Source organism: Rutilus rutilus, assembly GCF_951802725.1.
Source record: "Rutilus rutilus genome assembly, chromosome: 5".
Lineage (NCBI taxonomy): Eukaryota > Metazoa > Chordata > Actinopteri > Cypriniformes > Leuciscidae > Rutilus > Rutilus rutilus.
The window spans coordinates 48,146,382-48,165,616 of NC_140213.1; the positions used below are offsets into that span (position 1 = coordinate 48,146,382).

Below are 19,235 nucleotides of genomic sequence, written 5' to 3' on the forward strand. Positions count from 1 at the left end.
TTATTCTTTTTATTAAGCTTTAATAAACAGGGAACCATTAACAGCAATACGATGTTGAAACAAGACTTCACGATGCCCTCATTCCTGAATGTTATAAGTACAAGTCAAACATGTTGTACTGAATACGTAATTAAAGACATGTAAACGTATGCATACATAAACGTGAGGCAAGAGAAAAATGTATTAAATTAAATGACTAAATAAAATTAACTTGATAAGAATGCATACAAATTATACATACGTATACATGTCATATAACTATATAAACACACATCCATAAAGAGAAACTATATGTACATATATAATTATACATACGTGCAATAGTTATGTATAATTATAATGTGTAATGTATGTGTAATCTACTTACACATACAGTTTCTTTGAAAAAACAAAATGACCTCAAATATTTGAATGGTATAATGAGTCAGTCACATGACATTTAATGCTCATCATGTGATTGGCTCAAAAACAACTGTGCCCATGAGCAAGACATCAAAGATGGGAATGCCATATATGGATCACTGTAAGCCCCGCCCTCTCTCCTCATTGGTTACAGTGTGTTGACTGACAGGTTGTGACCAAGCATGTTGCGCAAGTGCTGAAAAGTGAACCCAAAACGTCTTGATCGCCCCCCGGTGGCTGGTCTCAGTATAGCTCATAAACCCAGAGTCTCGATCGCCCCCCGGTGGCTGGTCCCAGTATAGCTCATAAACCCAGAGTCTTGATCGCCCTCCGGTGGCTGGTCCCAGTATAGCTCATAAACCCAGAGTCTCGATCGCCCTCCGGTGGCTGGTCCCAGTATAGCTCATAAACCCAGAGTCTCGATCGCCCTCCGGTGGCTGGTCCCAGTATAGCTCATTAACCCCGCCTCCCCATGAAGTCTAATGGACTCGATGGAAACTAAATCAAATTACACTTCAAATAAAAACAATTTTTTTTTTGATAGACAAGATGTTTTCTGTCATTTTAGGTACTTTTTATCACGCTGATTTAAGATTAAGTGTTTAAATAAGTTTGATCTTAGTTTGTTATTTGATGCTATAAAACCGGAATGTGATGTCATGATTGACAGCTGTGATTGACAGCTTCTCTAAACGAAGTCACCGAGGCACCAACAGACTTTTGGGGGGATTTTCGGGATGAGATCGGAGCTTCAACTTTAATTTACATGTCCATAACTGTTTATTTCACACAGTAAACTTTGTACTAACCATTTCTGCGGGAGTGAGGGCGGGACCTTGATACCTCGGCTCCACACACACACTCCTAAATCTGCACAAGATATCAGGGCTTTGGTGGCTTCACTTTTCACCAATGGAAGAGAGTGAAGGTGCGTCATCCATCTTTTTTTACAGTCTCTGGTTGTGGCGTATTCCTCCTGCACTCTCCCTCTCCTCGTTCTCCCACTCTAATCCTTTTCCGAGCGTATCACATTACGCTATTCTTCCCTTTAATACACATTAATAGTGCTGATATCTGCTGCCGTCTCCTCTGCCAACACAAACACTCTCAAAGCTTAACAAAGCTGCTTTACCTCACTGAGTCTAGCAGAGCAGATTCATAATTCCTCCTCATCCACGGCTGTTTAAAGGTCCCATATTGTCAAAAATGAAACTTCCGGGCCTTTTTTCATGATAGCGGAGGTCTGGGGGCGATGCAACTACCATATAAATTTCAATACAGTCAATCCACAGACAAATGCACACAGCCTGCATACAGTAAAGTAGCTAATAAAGTAGTAGTAAAGTATAAATGTGATGTCAGAACTACTCAGTCCCAAACACTGCACAATCCTTTTGCCCAATCCCAGACAACATCGATGCTGATCGAGCAACAACAACACGGAAACAAGTCGAGAAAACGCTGTTCAGTCGATGGACGTAGAGACCTGCACTCCTAGATCTGATGGCCGAGTGTGTAAGGTACTCGTGTGTGTGTGTGCGGGTTGCGGGAGAATAAAACGATTCGCGGGACTCCCGCAAAATAGAAATATCTAAAAATAAAAAATCTAAAAACAAATAAATTGTTATTCATTTGTTGCACAAAAGCAACAAGAGTAACTAAAACTAAATAAAATCGATTTACAGGCCAGAACGAGTTTATAAGATGTTTGCAGCGTTGAGAAATGTAGCCAATCACAGACAAATATACTTACAAATACATATATACGTATAAAAATAACCCCAAATATTGGAATGGTATAATGAGTCAGTCACATGACATTTAATGCTGTGCAAAAACGACTGTGCCCATGAGCAAGACATCAAAGATGGGAATGCCATATATGGATCACTGTAAGCCCCGCCCTCTCTCCTCATTGGTTACAGTGTGTTGACTGACAGGTTGTGGCCAAGCGTGCTGCGCAAGTGCTGAAAAGTGAAGCCAAAACGTCTCGATCGCCCCCCGGTGGCTGGTTCCAGTATATTCAAGAAATATTGCAATTTCTTGAACGCAATGGCCAATGAGATGCATTTAAGATAGGATCCACTCACCGCTCAAAACTGAGTTCAGTGCTGAATTCTGCTGGCAGATCCTCAGATTGTGTTGACATTATGAAAGATGTATTGTGCAGTCAGCTTTATTGATAATAACGGAGCTTTAAGAGATCGCGATGAACTGAGATATCAGCTTTTTAGGAATTATTAAGGGAGCGCACTTTGCGCTATTTCTGTCATGCCAAACCATGCACGCAGTAGCCTATGCTTGCTTTTATGTTAAATTAACAGTGGTTTGTGAATGTTGATGCTTTAATAACAAATAATTTATCAACATCATTACAGGTGTTTTATTTACCGTACTTGTGAGCATCACCAAGCCACATCAGGCTACAGCATACATGACCCTAGTTACCTGTGATTGGCCTGGCCGTGCGTCACTCAGAAAATAACAGGCCAATCAGAAGAGAGGCTCATGAATATTAATTAGACAGGCCAAAATCGACCTGTTCTTGGCAGAGCTCCTGAGAAAGGAGCTGTAAAAAAATATATTGAGATGGTTTTTGGTAGTTATACCGCAAATATATATTCTTAAGGACATCAAAACCTAAAATAAAACTTCAGAAGGTGTACAATACGGAACCTTTAAGGCCTTGTCCACACTAATACCTTTTCATTTGAAAACGAATCTTTTTCTCTCCGTTCTGGCCTTCCGTCCACACTGAGAATGCGTTTTTATTCATGAAAACGAAGCTTTGGTATTTAAAAAACGATGACGTAAGTTTAGTCATGTGACCAATAGATATTCACACTGTTGCTAAAATATGTTACTTTGCACACTCTTCATATCACAGTCCTGCAAATATGACCAAAAATATGCTCGCATTGGCTGTTTTGCGGCAAAACATGAGAGCCGTTGCGTTTTAAACCAAACTGAGTGCGAGCTGGACGTGCTTCAGTGAATGATGAGATATTTTGCTGAATAAAATTATCCGTCCAGAAGAATTGCACGATAACTTTATTTATTGTTCTGTCTGTATCATCTCAGTGAGCTTTTGTAAGGGTTTACGCATGTACAGGTGACGTTAACGTTTACCGATGTTTCAGTGTGGATGAGAAACTTTTGGAAAACGCTAATGTGGATGTAGAGCGTTCTTAAACCAAAACTCAGTTTTCAAATGTGTCCGGATTAATGTAGATTAATGTTACGCAATGCCAGCGTTGCGTTTTTTTCAGCTGAGACGCTTTTGCTTGTTATGATACGGAATATCCGCGAAAGTGTTACTAGTATCTCATTTCACATGTTTCTGTGTTGATTCTGTATTAAAATGTCGATACAATGTAACGTATTTTCTCTGGCTCTTGTTTTAAATTATTTTGTTCCGTTATTATGCTTGTTGTCGTCGTCTGTTGACGTTGTACAAGCTGAATGTGGCGGTTGGTCGGTGTGGTATTAGTCCCGCCCCTCCTCCACTGTGATTGGACGGTTGGGTAAAAAGTGACAGTGATGAGCACTGCGTGAACATTCTTCAACTCTCGGTGACCTATAAAAGACACAGAACGCTCAGCGCTTCAGCGTGAAAAAGATGCTCAGCGCCTCGCTACGCTCATGGCGTTTTAAAAACGCGGCGCTCCCATTGAAAACAATTGAAAAAACACACTTTGGTGGACACACGGCCTAAGGGGATGTTTACACAACACCGTTTTCAACTAAAAATGTAAAACTTTTTATGTGTTTTGGCCGTTGATTTACACGAAAACGCACACGGTCTCTGTTTAAACAACAAAAACGCAAATCTCTGAAGACGATGACGTCACGCACATGCGTATTACGTGTTCAGTGTTTCATCGCCATCTAGTGGTCAGGCAGCAGAATACAGCGGTTTTAGTCGTTTTCGCGGATCTGTGTGAATGGGACCCTTAAACACAACTGAACTGGCTCATTTGGAGGAGTGTGTGCTAATTTTCTCAGGTGTTTTCTAGAAGTTTGATCAGGGAGTGAGACAGCAGAGGTCGAACCGAGTCCTGACCAGATATCCAACAGAAAACAAGCAAACACACAGTTTGAATGTGAGAGGAGAAGCTTCATGTATTATTCACACTAGCGGCTCTAAACTTCAGTCTTTGGGGAATTGTCTGACATCCCAGATGAATAATTAAGCTCTGACCTTTTATCCTCATTAAAGGTGATGTGGGGGGGGAGAGTTTTCCGACTCGCAGACAAGCTGTCCGGAACAGCACTGGACTCAAACGACACGACAAACACACACACGACAGACTCTCACACACTTACATGAGCTGTTGAGATACTGAATTTGCTGAAGGTTTTGTTCTGAAAACATGGACATGATTCAAACTCTGTTCCAAATAATAGTGAGCTTCTAAAAATAGTGAGCTTTGAATGGAAAGGCTAATATGGATAATATGAATGCATTATTATCTTTGCAACACAGGCAATACTGCCTTAGGTTTTGGTTAAAAGAAGTGAGTGAGTGTGAGTGTGTGAGTGAGTGTGTGTGTGTGTGTGTGTGTGTGTGTGTGTGTGTGTGTGTGTGTGTGTGTGTGTGTGTGTGTGTGTGTGTGTGTGTGTGTGTGAGTGTGTGTGAGAGTGTGTGAGTGTGTGTGTGTGTGTGTGTGTGTGAGTGAGTGAGTGAGTGAGTGAGTGAGTGAGTGAGTGAGTGAGTGAGTAAGTACGTGTGTCTGTGTCTGTATCTGAATCTCTGTGTGTGTGTGTCTGTGTGAGTGTGTGTTTGTGAGTGTGTGTGTCTGTATTTGAATCTCTCTCTGTGTGTGTGTGTGTGTGTGTGTGTGTGTGTGTGTGTGTGTGTGTGTGTGTGTGTGTGTGTGTGTGTGTGTGTGTGAGTGAGTGCGTGTCTGTATCTGAATCTCTCTCTCTCTCTCTGTGTGTGTGTGTGTGTGTGTGTGTGTGTGTGTGTGTGTGAGTGAGTGAGTGAGTGAGTGAGTGAGTGAGTGAGTGAGTGTGTCTGTATCTGAATCTCTCTGTGTGTGTGTGTGTGTGTGTGTGTGTGTGTGTGTGTGTGTGTGTGTGTGTGTGTGTGCGTTTGATTTATATTACATTGTGGGAACCAAATGTCCCCACAAGGATAGTAAAACCTGAGATCACCTCACATCAAAAATGCAGAAAGTTTTCTGTGATGGGTAGGTTTAGGGGTAGGGTTAGTGTGTGTGTGTGATGGGTAGGTTTAGGGGTAGGGTTAGTGTAAGGGGACAGAACATACAGTTTGTACTATATAAAAACCATTAAGTCTATGGAGAGTCCCCACAAAGATAGTGAACCAGACATGTGTGTGTGTGTGTGTGTGTGTGTGTGTGTGTGTGTGTGTGTGTGTGTGTGTGTGTGTGTGTGTGTGTGTGTGTGTGTGTGTGTGTGTGTGTGTGTGAGTGAGTGAGTGCGTGTCTGTATCTGAATCTCTCTCTCTCTGTGTGTGTGTGTGTGTGTGTTTGTGTGTGTGTGTGTGTGTGAGTGAGTGAGTGAGAGAGTGAGTGAGTGAGTGAGTGAGTGAGTGAGTCTGTATCTGAATATCATAAACACCTATAAAACATGTGCAGGAGAACAAGTCAAATCAAAGCCAAAATCAGACAGATTGTTCTCATACAATAGCTCTTTTAAACGATAATAAAAATATTCTAACAAATCTCAACCCTCTAATAAAATAATCCAAAATCTAACATTAATAATAATTAATAATGAAATAAATAAAACATAATATATAAAATAAATATATTGCTTTATAAATCTTATTTTACATCTAAAATAACATTTACAAAAATTAATATACATAAATATAAAATATATATATATATATATTTTCGATTATGTTGGATTATTTGATTAGAGCAACTATTATTTCAAAAAGAATAATAAATCACTTAATCTAATAATACACCAAAGATAGTTTTCCACTGGCTGCACAAAATGCAATTTTAGCACATGTTGTTTCCGCTGCATCACAGACGTTGTGTTGCTGTAACTCTAATGCGTTTCCTATAGACTCTGAGCGGCCGTTTTATCTGTTGATTCAGTTACGATCATGTGAGTGGGAGTGAACGCAGGGTTATTTGAGCTCATGAGAAGCAGAAACTCCAGGCCCGAAACTCGCACACGTTTAAGGCAGAGAGTATTTATAGCCAGAAGAGAAATAATTCATTGTTCATCAGAGTGGAGATTGTACACAAACACAACAGCTGTGCTGGATTAAAACAAACCCTGCGTGCGCTCCTCCACTGCGTCCCTCATCTTTCTTCTTTCTCTCTCTTTCTTTGAAGTGTGTTCGTCACGCTGTGGCTCTTCCCACTGCAGAAGCCTTGTGTCTGACACACACCTGGACCTCACGTATCACACACACACACAACATGCCACTGAGGACATTCTCCAAAGCTCAGACTCTACTTCAACTCTGAGAAAATTCAAAAACTCCCGAAAACACACACAGTTGCCCTCTAATAACCGATGAAACCGCCGTCCAATAGTCAATATGCTTGAAGAAACCTTCCTGTAAAGCTCCCTGAAAAACTATGTGCACGCAGAGTGCGAATTACCCCACCATAATTGGGGGGTACTGCTCCTTCACTTCTTCTATGATCATGGTCCACTACCATATCAATCCCCACCGTGATCGCCAAGTGCAACACACATACAAGGTCTAAACATGTGACAAACTGATAATCAGTAGGCTACAGAATATCTCATTGTTATTATATATCCAAAAGAGAACTGTGTTGATCAACTCCCAAAAGTTAAGTTAAGTGCACTGAAATACCTTTCTAATTACTAGTAAAAGTAATACCTTTACAAGAAGCCTATTGCCTATTTCAGGGGTTTTCCTGGCTCAAAATGAGGCAGAGGTGGTAAAATCATAATTTATTTTAATAATAAGATAATTAAATGTGTATTTTTTTTTTTGTAGATCATCATATAGCCTAATGTGTTTTAGTGAATTTTTTTTTTTATTATTTTAAAGATAAATTCATTAATCTGGTGCACTTTGAGTCTCCTGAATCCACTATTAAAAATAAATAATCCACCCGCAAACCACCCATATTCTTTGATTTAGATATCTGCATCTCATCACATTACAATTATTCAAATTCTTAGTGTTAAGCATGATAATATGGTAACATATCACAAGTAGGCTGATTTAAAATGAACATTTATTTAAAATAAAAGTTCTTCTTTTGGCAAAATTACATTTCCTTAATAGCCTAAACAGAGGCTTTACTCCCTTCAAGCTTAAATTGTCAATGTTGCATCACATCACTGTTTGAAAACACGTTTTTGTACCTTTATAAAGGACATTTTCCCCTAATTTTATTAAATGTATGCTCCATCTTTCATTTCAAATTCTTAAATTTGATAAATATATTCAATTCAAATAATTAGACACTAGGCTGTTACCAATCAAATTAAAGGGATAGTTCACCCAAAAATGAAAATTCTGTCATCATTTACTCACCCTCAAGTTGTTCCAAACCTCTATGAGTTTCTTTGTTCTGCTGAACACAAAGGAAGATATTTGGAAGAACGTTTGTAATCAACAGATCTCGGTCCCCATTGACTACCATAGTAGGAAAAAAATATACTATGGAAGTCAATGGGGACCGAGATCTGTTTGGCTACAAACATTCTTCCAAATATCTTCCTTTGTGTTCAGCAGAACAAAGAAACTCATACAGGTTTGGAACAACTTGAGGGTGAGTAAACAATGATAGAATTTTCATTTTTGGGTGAACTATCCCTTTAAATAATTTACATTGAAAAACTATAACTGTATTAAATTAGATTATTTTAAATATTTTTGAATATACAAATAAGGAATGTTGAAAAGAATGATACTTTATGAAACTAGCGTTTTGTCATTCAACGTTGACACTTGCTTGAGAAGTTGAAGTTGTTCTCTATCTCCGCGGTGGTTAAAAATGGTACGGTCCACAATAGGGGTGTCTGAAATCACTTTACATTAAAATGTTCCTACAGTGAAAATAGGAGTTGACTTGTATTGTAACTGTAATTATATTTTTTTCACAATATCAGAAAAATTATCTGACCCCCCCAAAACTGATATTTCTGTCCCTTTGGGGGGTAGCCTACTGGGTCTTCATTGGGGGGTATAGTACCCCCTGTAATTCGAACTATGTGCGCAAGTGCTGGACAAAAGCCGTTTTAAACGCAAAGGGTCGTTACACCATATATTGATTTGAATTAGTTAATAGAAGTTTAATCATAAATAAATTCAATTTGTGATTTTATTAACACAAGTGCCAGTGCTTTTCACAGTACTGTAGCTTTGCAGGAAGGTTTCTTCAAGCGTTTACATGTAATTAACATGCCTAAGACTTTTGCACAGTACTGTATTTAAAAAAAAACTAAAAAACTTTAAGTTTGTTAAAAATAGCCATGAAACTGTATTTTCTAAGTATGCCTAAGTGGCCTTTTGCTTTGCTTTTGTTATATTATATTCTGCAAGTACAGTAATGCCAAATATACTTGTATGATTTGAAGTACAGTACACATGCATCATCATTTGGAAATATCATCATTATTTGTTACCACCAAAATAAACGAGGCGTGAAATGCCACTGCATGCAGAATTCATATTCACATTCATATCCCTATAGTGAACTGACGCAGGTCTGTTCCCTCTTTATCTAAATGGTTAATGGCTTTTTGTTGAGCTGAAAAGGACCCAGATAGAAATAAGAAGCTTTTCATCTGAAAGCCCAGGCCTCCTTCCAGAAACACATCTGAAGACACTCTCTCTCTGTCTCTGCCATCCTCATTCAGTTCAGTAATGCATGCGGGCCAAATGTTCTTCTCTACAGTGCAAATTTGACTATCAAACCTGATTAAAGTGTATTCTAATGGAGGAAAGTATTTTATCTTGATTAAACCCAAATTTAGCGAATTAAGCTTCAATTTTCAGTTGCACTGAAGAAAGTGAATGTAATTTAGTATTGAAAATCAATACATGAACACAAGACTGATTGCTCCCTTCAAGTCCATATTTATCTAATTAAAGGAATCGAGATTAAGTAATGAAGAAGCATGCACACATTCACGTGCACGTGCGGGTGAATCTCCAGCCTTGTTTTAATCTGTTAAAGTAACTCGAGTCCATGCAAACGTGTACCATTGCTTCCCATTGCATGCACAGATATTAAAGAGGAACTATTATGCCCTTTTTCAGAGTCTTGATGTTGTTTTTGAGCTCTACTAGAACAGGTTTTCCTGCTTGAATGTTGATTATTCTCCTCATATTCCCCATTGTTGCGGCTCCTCTCTTCCCAGTCTGTCAGTAACACTCTGTTTACTTCCTGTCTCTATGAAGCCCCTCCTTCTGAAAAGCACACTGTGCTCTGATTGGTCGGCTGGAGCAGTGTGTTGTGATTGGTCGAGCGCTTTGAGTGTGTTTGGGAAATGCCCGCCCCTTTCCATAACCGGCAGTTTAACACACTACTAACTAACTCAACCAGGCTCCGCCCCTTTATTCTGCGCATGAATTATCCTCTGGTGCTCTTCGGTCCGAAATTTTTTAATTCTTCATCGGAATGGTACGAAACTTGATGAAGGTTTTGGCACTTGCTGTGTGAACACAAAAATCATGGACATGATTCAAAAAGGTTTAATGGTCCTGAAATTAACAGTCACACTCCTCCTCCTCGCGGTCAAAAATGAGCGCATTAGAAATGAATGGGAGACGAATTTCCTCTAGTGGAGGCGTTTGGTACTGCAGCCAAACAAAATCTTACAAAAAGCTCATTTTTTGAGACATCAACCTCAATTTTTGGACACAACTTGTTTAGATTTATGGCTTTGATTTTCTAACAGTTTTAGAGTTTAACATGTTTTTGAAAATGACGGAGCCCCTAAAGGGACCTTTGCAAAAATAAAAATATACAGACAGTTTAAGTTGGAAATTGACTTTTCAGGTCTATCCTCAAAAAGTGAAGAAATGGATTATAAATGCAGTGTAAATATAATTTAGTACCATAAAATCCCCTAAAAATACAAAATGTGAAATAAAATACATTATCGGACTAAAATATAGTACATTCATTTCACTGAATTATTTATTTTTTTTTTTTGTCATTTTTGACCGACACGCGAAGAGCACCAGAGAGGAATATTGTGACGTGTTCGTTCCCGGAAGAAACTCAAGTCTACAATGGGGGATGTACACTGACACAGATATAGAGAATAACTCTATACAACATTACATTAGACACTAAAGAAAGATGAACGTGTAGAAAGAGCAGAATATGTCCTCTTTAAAGGAGCATATCCACATGCACGCTGTAACACTGTTCTACACAAACGCTTTGCATGCAGCTCTGCTCCCCTGCGGAGTCTGGAGCGGATCTTTCCTCAGGTCTGTGGGAACGCAGGGAACGTGGGAGCCATCTGGAGTGTGACTGTGTGTTCCTGCCAGCGCTGAGACTCTCCGTACACACACACACACACAACCTGACAGCGCAGCCTGCGTGCGTCAGACCCCGCGGTACACCAGCAGCTCCAGCAGCTCCAGCCCAACGCTTGCTAACAACGACTCAAGCTAGCAATACAACAACCAGAGACAACAGAGAGTGGATTGAGACGTTCTTCAGTTGTTCCTCAAGAGCAACGTCTCAAACCGACACCAAAGACAGCATGAAAAGGAAGGTACGGCAGTCTTTTCTTCCCTATTGTGACGTATGTACGAATAAAACACTTCTGGAACAAGAACAAATGTGGGCGGGGCTTCATTTTGTCTGTGGGGAATTGATTGGTGGATCTCATGTGAGTGACAGGTCGCCCCGCCCTCGCACCAAACACATCATCAGAGAAGAAAATTATTAAAGATTACAAGGCATGTGATGTGAATAAAAAAAAAAATTATGATGTGCACGCATAAATAATTTATAATAAACACTGTAATATTCCATTAAAAATTTGAATTCTTGGTGACTATGTAACTGTCATTTTGCCAAATAACTCACACAAATTAGTATGTTTTCCCGAGAAATCAAACCCTTGATCTCGGCGTTGAAATGCTCCACTCTTTGAGCTGTTTGTTACTATTCTTAGCAGAAACTGACACAAAGAAACCAAAGTGAGAACTTCATTAAGTCTCTGTTGTTGCATTATTTTCCTGTTACCACAGTAAAGCTGCTTTGAAACAATCTGTATTGTAAAGAGTGCTATATAATAAAAGGGTGAGTTGACTTGACCCGACTCTTTATATATTTCACACACGCACTCACTCTTTCCAGTCCAATGACAGACGCTGCAGGTTTTGCTGATTTTTTCTTTCATTCTGGATACATGATATATAGTCCTGACAGGAGCATTCTCACAGTCTGAATCTAAATTACAGCAGAGAAGGACAGATAGCGACCTGACTGACCACCGATGGAGCTCGACAGCATCATTCGTCATGTTTCTCACACCGGTGTCACGGCTGTCGCTTTTACACAGCTTTACAATGTAAATCAGAGCATCCTTGAATTAATGTGGCGTGTTCAAAAATGACAAAGCAGTGAAAAAATTACGAAGGGCATAAATGCACCACTAGTTTTATAAATCTAAAAACTTCAAGCTCTGACCTCAAAACACAAGAATTGAATTGCAGAGTCTGAAATTTTTACATGTATCAAAACACTGCAATCCAGTAATTGAATCTATCTGAGTTAATCTTGAACTGCACAACATTAAAAACATCTAGACATCTAAACTTGCATTTTAAGTCCATGCATGCTTCAGAACTCAAATTAATAACTTTGGCAACTTGTTTAAAGAGTCTCACGCATGATGACCGATAAGTCCTTGCATCTTCCAACAATAAAAACACTTGAACATGCATCATTTCTTTGTGATCATCATGGAAGAAGTGACATTATTTGTGCATGAACAGAATCCTGATGGAGTAGCACCTTCATTTCTCAAAATCCTCAAAATTTTGAGTTGTAAAACTAGCCATATTGGAATCAATTAAAGCCCATTGGTTTATTCAACAACTGAATCATTCTGCAGACTGTCAGTAACCTGAGCATAACGTCAACCTTACAAAAAGTTTACCATGGAAACCATACCATAGTGTGGTAAAAATGCCATAGCTACTAGTTACTGTTACTATTGTACAGTCATAAATCAATCAAATAGACTTAAAAACCTTGTGCCACAGTTTTACAGTAAGCTAATGCAAACAAGTATAGTATTTAGTCGAAAACGTGTGGTCAGCATGGTAAGTTTGTGTAAGGGCTGTGAGATGTTTAACCACCTTCTCATTCAAGTGAAATAAATCCTATTGTGCAGGAAGACAATAAAACTATCGGAACCGACCTGTGCAGATGCTGACGATGATGATGATGAGGGACTGAGATCAGATCAGATCATTTTCAGCACCATGGAAAGCGCGATTCAACATCCACTCGGACTGTGTTTGAGATCCTCCTGTTGCCTGATGATCCAGACCCGGTTCGGTCCGTCGGAATGATGCGCGTGTCTGATATATATGTGTGTGTATATTTCCTTTGTGAGTCTCTGTGGAAGGAAACCGCAAAACTGTTCACGCATCTGCAGTGCGCGCGCGCGCGGGATCCGCGGGGAAACTGTCTGCAGGTTTAGTTCTGTGTGATAAGAGGATCGGAACTGAAACTCCCAGTACAGACGAATGAGTGCATGCGCCGCCTCTTAGAGAGAGAGAGAGAGAGAGAGAGAGAGAGAGAGAGAGAGAGAGAGAGCGCAGTGTGGGTGTCCTCGCGCAGTGATTCAGTGTGAATAGAGTGGATCTGCGTTCACTCATCATCATCGCACAGCATTGCACAAAACCCGTCAAGAAAATGTGCAGATCACATTCACCCACAAAAAAAATAAAAAAAATAAAAAAATATTGCTTGAAAAAAAGAAAATAAAGTAGGGATTTTTGCATGATCGGCATTCATGACAAATAGGCATTTTCGAGAACACTTATAAAAAAAAAGTAAAAAAAAAAAAAAGAATGTGTTGGATTTGCTTTAAAGGTGCATTGCGCAACTTTTCATGTTAAAAATACCCGTTTTCTAACCCATACATGCTTAAACAATTGCCTGATGGGCTGACTGAGCCCTTCTCTGATCACTGCGATTGCCTCTATAATCCTGTACAGTAAAATAAATAAGAGGGATTCGGGTCGGAATCTGAGACTGGGCGTGACGTCATGCGCGTTCACGGCACGCTCATATGTCTGGCAGGTTTGTGTATGCGCCGACGCCGCCATTCTCCGTAGAAAATGGATTCTAAGAGACCGGCTTGTAGTTCATTTCAAACACCAACGCAAACTCCACGTAAGATAAAAAAAAAAAGAGAACTTTTGTCTAGTGCAACCAAAAGGTCCAAATTGGAGTCAGACAGGCGTCGGGGTAAGACGAGAGTAAACATAGGGAAGGCTTTCAACAAATGGAGAGATCTCCGGTCTGCTCTAGGGCTCAAACGGGATCCTCAGTTGGCTTTTTTCTTGATAAAAAGGTAAGATATATCCCATTCTCTAATGTCTGATACGGCCAATAATGACAATAAATGACGATCCATAAAATGTGTAATGCTTTAGCGTAAGCTAGATAAATGTACAATCGGAATAGGTTTTACTAACTTACCATTGTCAGTGATCAGGTTCAGAATGATTGTGATATAAAATGCTGATATATAAGTTAGATACTTAGACACAAATTTTGAGCAAATTACTGCTTAATTACGATGTATTGCTATTGGAATATGCTACTTAGCTGATCAATAAAACAGGCTAAACCCCGCAAATCTTCGGCGGATTAGCCTGTTTGGCTTTTATGGTAACGTCATAGTGCCACTTGATTGTTTATTACCTTGAGACATTTGGGTGTACTTTGTTGACCGACTGTGTATGGTATGGTATCATGATTACAATTTTGAGCTTTTACAAAGTTATAACTTATATTGTTCATGAACGTGTTTCCATAATAATAGTCATAAGTGGATACAGTAAACACATAACACAGTTCAACATGGAGATAGATGGGAATAAAAAACGAAGTTTTCTACTACCCCCATTTTTTCCCTCACACATAAGTGTGTTATTTACTCAATTGCCTTTCCTTTCACATATTTTAAATTACTTGCAGATTTAAAACTTTATTACCTCTGAAGACATTATGATTGTAAACAAAAGATTTGTGCAGCTGATGCTCCTTGGGTTATGACCAGCTCGAGCTCGTGCAAGCGTGCGTGTGCGTGTGGTCCGTGAGCGTGCACACCTCTGGTTGCAGTTTCGCTTGCCGCCAGAGGGGGCGTAGTTCTGCGAAAACTCAGACTCTCGCGCAATGCACCTTTAAAACAACTTTCACCCTGAAATCGCAAGTAAATTTCACAAATAATTACCAAAAAAAAAAAAAGAGCAAGTCTTGAATTAACAGGATTTTTTTTTTTTTTAAGAAGACAGAAATATTTTGTTGTAAAACATTCTCCAATAATCGTTTTACGTAGGCTACAACTTCGAAAAATATGTATAATAATATGATTTTTTATTTTTATTTATTTATTTATTTTTTACTTATATAGCGCCTTTCCAGAGCCCAAGGTTGCTTTACAAAGTTAGGTTAGACTGTTAGAGGAATGCAATCAGCATCCTGCTGACTAGGAGAGGTTCGAATACCAGATATATTATGTAGATAGGGGAAAAAATACTATGGAAGTCAATGGCTAGCATCCACTGGTTACCAACATTCTTCAAAATATCTTCTTTTGTGTTCAACAGAAGAAACTCATACAGGTTTGGAACAACATAAGGGTGAGTAAATTATGACAGAATTGTCATTTTTGGGTGAACTTTCCCTTTAAGGTGATTTGCCTCCAGTCATAGCTTGAGTTCTTTGATGCAAGTTGTGTATAGAGGAAACACTCAGGTGCGAGAAATGCTCAAATAAATCTGTATGCTAAAATAAATAGAACCCAAAGCGTCTGATTATTAGTCCAAGTGGTAACTGGTAAAAAGTAGAGGGCCCAGAACAGAGCCTTGAGGTACACCGGGTATGAGTTTGTGTAGTTTGAATGTAATTCAGATGTACTACATTCACCAAGAAAGGACATCCGAAATGTGCAGTTCTGTGGGTTGAAACCCACTGGTCTAGGATAAACAACTGAGATCTTATTTGTAATATTATGTGTCTTTATGAATGAGTACAAATATTAGTCTTGGAGGTTTTTTAAAAGTAAAAGTATGAGCTAAATATGTTTTTGAAACATACATAAGGGATTATAACTCATGTTTTGTTGTTTATCTTGTTTATAGCTTTTGTATTGTGCCAGTTTGCTCCTGTCTGTGTGTGTGTGTGTGTGTGTCAGGGAATAAGATAGTTTCTGGAGATGATTATATGTGATTCAGAGAATCCATCCTCAGTAACCTGTTTATCCGTCTCCTCGGGTTCAGACGCTCGGCCTGTCTGCCCATCTCTACCTGTCTGTCTCTACCTGTCTGTCTCTACCTGCCCATCTCTATCTGTCTGTCTCTACCTGCCCATCTCTACCTGTCTGTCTCTATCTGTCTGTCTCTACCTGTCTGTCTCTACCTGCCCATCTCTACCTGTCTGTCTCTATCTGTCTGTCTCTACCTGTCTGTCTCTACCTGTCTGTCTCTACCTGTCTGTCTCTACCTGCCCGTCTCTACCTGTCTGTCTCTACCTGCCCATCTCTACCTGTCTGTCTCTATCTGTCTGTCTCTACCTGTCTGTCTCTACCTGCCCGTCTCTACCTGTCCATCTCTACCTGTCTGTCTCTATCTGTCTGTCTCTACCTGTCTGTCTCTACCTGCCCGTCTCTACCTGTCTGTCTCTACCTGCCCGTCTCTACCTGTCTGTCTCTACCTGCCCATCTCTACCTGTCTGTCTCTACCTGCCCGTCTCTACCTGTCTGTCTCTACCTGCCCGTCTCTACCTGTCTGTCTCTACCTGTCTGTCTCTACCTGCCCATCTCTACCTGTCTGTCTCTACCTGCCCGTCTCTACCTGTCTGTCTCTACCTGCCCATCTCTACCTGTCTGTCTCTACCTGCCCGTCTCTACCTGTCTGTCTCTACCTGCCCATCTCTACCTGTCTGTCTCTACCTGTCTGTCTCTACCTGCCCATCTCTACCTGTCTGTCTCTACCTGTCTGTCTCTACCTGTCTGTCTCTACCTGCCCATCTCTATCTGTCTGTCTCTACCTGTCTGTCTGTACCTGTCTGTCTCTACCTGCCCATCTCTATCTGTCTGTCTGTACCTGTCTGTCTCTACCTGCCCATCTCTACCTGCCCATCTCTACCTGCCCGCCTCTACCTGTCTGTCTCTACCTGCCCATCTCTACCTGTCTCTACCTGTCTGTCTCTACCTGCCCATCTCTATCTGTCTGTCTGTACCTGTCTGTCTCTACCTGCCCATCTCTACCTGTCTGTCTCTATCTGTCTGTCTCTACCTGCCCATCTCTACCTGCCCATCTCTATCTGTCTGTCTCTACCTGCCCATCTCTATCTGTCTGTCTGTACCTGTCTGTCTCTACCTGCCCATCTCTACCTGCCCATCTCTATCTGTCTGTCTCTACCTGCCCATCTCTATCTGTCTGTCTGTACCTGTCTGTCTCTACCTGCCCATCTCTACCTGCCCATCTCTATCTGTCTGTCTCTACCTGTCTGTCTGTACCTGTCTGTCTCTACCTGCCCATCTCTATCTGTCTGTCTCTACCTGTCTGTCTGTACCTGTCTGTCTCTACCTGCCCATCTCTATCTGTCTGTCTCTACCTGCCCGTCTCTACCTGTCTGTCTGTACCTGTCTGTCTCTCTGAGAGCACGAGCCAGTCAGTAACATTCTGCTCCAGTTCTTGTGAAGGGACTGAAGACAACACATGCATCTCATCTGACATGTGACTTTCCCTGTGAATGTCATCTCCTCTTGTGTTTTTATATGATTCCAGATACTCAAGAACTAGTCTGAGACATCAGATTCATCAGAATGGACTACATTTTGCAGTAGTCAGCCATTAAAATTACATCCGTACGCTTAAAGTCATTTGCAACCTCCACATTGCTGCTGTAAATGCCACTATCTGAACACAAACAGCATCTTTCTTCATTGACGGCCATTCAAAATCAGTGCAGGCATATTATCATAAAACTTTACCAAAGGTTAACGCTGATCTGAATTATGTGCACTGGGGAATTTTGCACAATAAGATTTAGAAACATGTATTGCAAAAAGTTTTTAAAAAATCTGTGTTTTAGTTTACATTTTGTCTAGACTTCAAATTCGTTAGAATTATTTGAAAATATACACACAAAAAATGACAAGCATTTTTTAGTTCTAGTAACCTCATTAATGTCACATTCTGTTGTGTTTTCAGTTTTATTTTCAAAGGTTTTAGTTTGTCTTCATCATTTCTTGTATTTTCTTCCGTTTTCGTTTTGGTGATTCATTGTTGCATTGATTAGTTCAGACCTGGTTCATACTGCATTCAACTATTTTCAGTTCTCTCAGTTCATGGTCTTGTGTTGGTTGTGTTTTGCATGCATTTCCATTTATTTTCATTTTGAATTTCATTCTTTTGTGTTATTTAAGAGAGTTATCCGTAACGCCTCACCTCATCATCAAAACATGACAATTATCATCAAATAAAACTACAGATGTATTTAATAATCAGATATGTGTCTTACGTGATGCCAGTGAATAACATCTGTGATGATTCTGACTTGATGGATCAATCTGCACAATCCACTTCACTTACAGTAGCAGATATACAGCAATGAAGGCTCTGAAAGAGAGAAAGAGAGAGAGAGAGAGAGAGAGAGAGAGAAAGAAAGGCTTGCTGCAAACCTCAACATTCACTCCTATAATCCTATAATATATGCAATGCATAATGAAAATAAATAATAAAAGTTTAAATCAGAAATGCGAAAAGTTCTTCAGGGGATAAAATCAAAAGGCATGTGCAAGAGCATAATTATTTTAGAGCAGAAGAGCAAAGGGAGACTGATCATTTTCTACACCTTTCATGCAAATAAGATTGTCTCAAAGTTCACAAAGGCAGAAAATGAACCGTATTACCAACTTCAGAGGCAGTTAGATGCTTTGGTTGACTGATCTCAATATCTCAATGTTTTTAAAGACCCCGCAAAATGTGTTTATCTGCTAAAAGTCAATTTTATGACCTCAAAGCAACAGACAAGAAGGAAACATTAATAATCAGAAGCAGATTAAATCATGATTTATTTTCTGATGATTAAATTCACCTGTCTCTGTCATGTCGCCCTCTGCTGCACAGGGACTGAACTGCACTTACACAATCATAATCTCCATTGAACAGCTTCAGCATGTTAAACCTTTCTTAATGCAGGTCCCAGTGTATTAAAAGCCATCATTAGCTTTCCCATTCATCTCAATGGCAGTTTCTCCGATGGTCTCTTTTTCCAAACGGCACACAAACAGCAAAACACTCGCTCACCGAATCATTCACAGCTCTGAAGTGCAGCAAATTGATGCTTTAGTTTCAGATGCTTGAACTGGCTCTCCGTCTCTGATTGCATGAGCGTTTGCGAAGCGTATGCCAAAAGTTTAGCGCTCCCAGCATCGAAAGTCAGAAAAACATCTCAGGGCCTGGAGAGAGAAGCTGCCAAGATGAATCTAGTGTTTGTTCAGTTCCTCATGTGTCAGTCAGAGATCCAGAGAGAGAGAGAGAGAAGGAAAGAAAGAAAGAAAGAAAGAAAGAAAGAAAGAAAGAAAGAAAGAAAGAAAGAAAAGAAAGAAAGAAAGAAAGGAAAGAAAGAAAGAAAGAA

General features: G+C 39.9%; 1 protein-coding gene across 4 annotated transcripts in view; it reads right to left on the reverse strand.

Moving 5' to 3' along the window:
* chst8 (carbohydrate (N-acetylgalactosamine 4-0) sulfotransferase 8) overlaps window positions 1-14,262 on the reverse strand; it is a 190,349-nt gene extending 176,087 nt beyond the window's left edge. Inside the window, exon 1 of one of the 4 annotated variants that reach the window (XM_084409645.1) lies at window positions 12,772-14,262. The gene's annotated coding sequence lies outside the window, so the exon portion shown is untranslated. The remainder of the gene's footprint in view (window positions 1-12,771) is intronic. The other 3 variants (XM_084409644.1, XM_084409643.1, XM_084409642.1) reach the window with 3 other exon arrangements.
* Window positions 14,263-19,235: the final 4,973 nt, after the last annotated feature.